This window comes from Phaseolus vulgaris, chromosome 5, assembly GCF_051622355.1.
Source record: "Phaseolus vulgaris cultivar YP4 chromosome 5, ASM5162235v1, whole genome shotgun sequence".
NCBI classification, from domain to species: domain Eukaryota; kingdom Viridiplantae; phylum Streptophyta; class Magnoliopsida; order Fabales; family Fabaceae; genus Phaseolus; species Phaseolus vulgaris.
Window position 1 is genome coordinate 26,337,466 of NC_143502.1, and position 4,006 is coordinate 26,341,471.

The 4,006-nt window shown below is 34.4% G+C and overlaps 1 long non-coding RNA gene across 8 annotated transcripts; it reads right to left on the reverse strand.

Moving 5' to 3' along the window:
- Positions 1 to 254: 254 nt before the first annotated feature.
- LOC137834221 (uncharacterized) lies at positions 255 to 1,962 on the reverse strand. Of its 8 annotated transcripts, XR_016520775.1 has the most exons (5): positions 1,940 to 1,962; positions 1,689 to 1,788; positions 1,522 to 1,599; positions 1,131 to 1,169; positions 255 to 599 (listed from the first exon to the last, which is right to left on the reverse strand). It is a non-coding gene; the product is annotated as an uncharacterized LOC137834221 (long non-coding RNA). The 8 variants fall into 8 exon arrangements; XR_016520770.1 differs by having other exon boundaries at positions 255 to 1,169; XR_016520771.1 differs by having other exon boundaries at positions 255 to 1,169; positions 1,516 to 1,599.
- Between the last annotated feature and the right edge of the window lie 2,044 nt (positions 1,963 to 4,006).

A 4,006-nucleotide genomic window follows, 5' to 3' on the forward strand; every position in this document is an offset into this window, starting at 1 on the left:
TAGGTTTGAAGTAATTAAGCAAACCTTGGCAGCAACATTTTGAGGATCCTTGAGTGGGCTTCACTTTGGTTTTGTTGCTTTACTTGTAGTTGTGCATGGCTTCTTGGCATTGGCAGCTTGCATGGTCTCTCCCTATAAACACCAAAATCATTCTTCCATTCTAATTAATTTAATGTACTTCTTATGAACTAATGCTAAATAAATGTATAAAAAGAAGCTAGATGTGATTAAGAAAGCAATGATTAATACCATAAAATATCGCTTTCTCAAGACTAAATCTTGTGCTGCTGACTCATTTAGGCTATCACTATGGGCATTTGGTTCTGAGTATAGCAACCCAGAAGATGAACTTTCACCATGTTGTTGCTTCTCTTTTGCACCTTTGAACATGGAGCTATAGCAAGTAGCAATTTCAGAGCAACTGAAATTTTGGACCAGGCGCATGTCTGTGGTGCTTTTGGGACTAACATGGTTCCATTGGTCACAACCTTCATGCAAATTACTCTCTTTGGAAAACAGCCAACTCTGCTGAAAGCTAAGGAAAGACTCACTACCTTGCATGAGGTTGCTGAACTCATTGACTTTGAAATTGATCAGACCTTGCCAGAATCAAAATGCTGCATTATAAAATTATAAAATTATAAAATGTTGCATGTAAACACAATTTCACAGTATGAATGCATGAATATGTGTGTTTTCATGGCCAATTCACCATTATAAAGCTCATTAGGATGTTTTCACCTTTTGCATTTTATCAAGTCAGAAGAAAATTACCTCGGAATTTAGGAAAAAATAAATAAAGCTAGTGTGCATATGAGAGCACCCAGTTCTGGAGATAAACAACAGAATTGTTTGACTCTATTTGATGGTAGATTTTAAACCAATTTTAGGACCTTCCTCTGTTGTTTAAGGCTAGAGTATTTTTTAGTGGACTTCATTCACTTAAAAACCTCATGTACCAATTGATATAACAAAATTGAAAAACCATAAATTGGAGAACTTTCTAAAATCTAACATTTCCTTAATTAATCACAGCGACACCAATTTATTACATGCAGTGACAGAAACTGTAATCAACATGTAGCCAAATGACCATTGGTTTTGTCCACAGGCATCAGAAGATGAATTACTTCACTTAAGCATTGCCCACTACTCCATCACCAACATTTCTGCAACAAAATAAATGCAATTAAGCAACTAATTTGAAGAGGGAAGGATTATAAATAGCATGGCATCATCGCTGCTACAACGAATGGTTGCAATATGCTTCCAAATAGATTCCAGGAGGGAAAAGCTTTTAAAACCAATAACCTAAGATTCCAGTACCAAGCACAGTGGCTAGAAAGATCATTTGATGACCATTCTACCATATCCACGTGTTCCTAAAATCTAACATTCAAATTCAAAAGCTATAATGCTGTTAAACAACACAACTAACTATATGCAACTCAAACCACTATTCTCAAATCCAGTTTAGATATTATAATAAAATACAAATAGTAAAATAAAACCTACAACAACCCTTAAAATAGTTACGCCCTTTTTCCGATTAGTTGCCTTGACCATGTCAAATTTCTCAATATGGCTTACACCTAGCACCTACATCACATCACAGAAACTAAGATACAATTCAAACAACTTCAAATTTCAAAGTGTGAACTAATTACAGAGTAGATTTTACTCTTTACCTCATAAGGATTAAAGTCACCATCGGAATTAAAGCTCCCTGTCACAGATGCAGCAGCACAGATAATCTTTCTTTCACTCCATGTTGTTGTCTGGGTAAACCTGAAAATCGACACCGAATTACATTTTATTAACCCTAGAAATGTGTGGTATGCGAAAAACAAATTAATTTGAACGAAAACTAAATTCGTTCTTCGATTCTTGCTAATGGATAGAGAGAGAGAGAGAGAGAGAGAGAGAGAAAATGGATGACCTGAGAGAGGTTGAAATTTTGGGACGGAGATTGTTACGAGAGAAACTCAATTTGGGGCAGTGCAGAATATTGGAGATTCCCAGAGCCATTGGGCGCGCCACTGCAACGATGCAATGTTATCTCTCTCAATTTATGTCTGAAATTTGAGATAACGAAATGGGGCGGTGAGTGAGGGTTTACGAAATACAACTGGGGAACGTTTGTGGTGAGGGTGAGAGGAAGGGTTTACGATTGCGGTGAGGGTGAGAGGAAAGGGTTTACAAAATGGGGTTGAGATGGTTAAGAAGAATGTGAAGACTGAAAGAGGATCGGGGCGGGAGTGAAGGTTTTTTAGAGGTTGAGTGAAAGAGGTACATTTTCAAGAATATCGAAGAGGGAAAAATGAAAACTTTGGAAAAGATTAAGGTTATGGAGGGAACAAAAAGCGGAAGAAATTTTATTTTGAAGGTAAATTGTGACGGTTCTAAATGTCACATTTCGAATGAAGATTATGGCGCTTATGAAAATGTCGTATTATACAGTAAATTGTGGCGGTTTTTAATAACTGTCATATTATAACCGCCACTATATACACGTTTTTTTGTAGTGGATTATGGAAGCATATAATTGCCTTTGTTATATCTTGATTTACTGTGTTCCAATTTTTCTTTAGAAAATTAAAATTATACCATATGGCCTAGGAATTTTATGAACATGTCATGCCCAAACTGCTTCCTTAATGTGTACCTCCATGAATACCCCAATCAGGAAAACATTATCTTTTATAGAAATAGTGGGAAATTTTGTGTTATCCAACATCAAGTTAATGTTCTCGCTTTTTTAGTATTTCATTTTAATTCTGTCAAATAATTTTTGTTTGACCTTATTGTGTTCCTCACACCATTGGTTATCAATATAGATCGTTTTAAACAAATTTTGTATCCTTATCCATTTTTTTATGCAAGAATTATGTCTTAAGATCCCCTTCCACAAACCATTTTACTTTTGCCTTCTACTTTTCCCAGGCCTCTTGTTTGAAGAGTAGTTTATTTATTGTAGCTAACACTTCCCTTCTACTCTCCCTATCTTTTATGTCATTCTTCGTCCCTATTATCCAACTCTTTTACTTTAAGAATTAATGTGTACTTAATTTTGTTTAGGTCACCAAAGGTATCCTTATTCCATTATTTTAGATCTAACTTTAATTTCTTTATTTTTTTCTTTCAAAAACTAAATATCATTTCCTTGCATATTAAAGTTGTCCCAATTCTTATTTGGGAATTTTGAAAAGCCTATGTGGGATTCCCAAACATCTATGTACCTAAACGGTTTTGGACCCCAATCAATTATGTTATGTTTAAGTATTAAAGGAAATTGGACTGGGATGGATCTTTCCATTACATATTGTTTACTGTCAGGCCATATATTCAACTACTCTCGAGCTACCATAATTCTATCTATTCTAATATTTTTAGTTTCATTAGTTTTATACCATGTGTATCTTCTACCTATCAAAGGGATATCTAAAAGTTCAATGTCCTCAATGAATTTAGTAAATTTATATATGGCAATTTTATCAGCCCCCTCATGAGTCACTCCCTTTCTCTTTTCAAACCTTCTAATTCCTTTAAAGTCTTTTACTACACACACTGATGAACATAATTTTATTCACATTCAATAACTTTAATCATAGGTTATTGGACTACAATAATAAACAAATCCATTATTTTAATTAAGATTCATATAATTGGGTTTATTTGGGTTTTAACTATTATTTTGTTAATTTTTTATTTTAGAGTAAATGGTCTGAAGGAAGTGTCTACCTTTTTGGATGGGCCAAATATGCAAAAATTCTAAGTTGCTTCTTTGAATCAAAACAAATTTTTGAGAGGATTTTATGTAAACTAGGACAAATTTTCTCACCTAAGTGGGAATTGAATCTTTTCCAATATTTTCTCCACTATTTTCTCATGATCTTCTCCATAATTTTCTCCACTATCTTCCCCACCAAAAGCGGTGCCTCCAATATGGAATGTAGAGGAGGTTGCTTGGAGCATGCTTATTTAAGGAAAGCCAGGGAAACACATA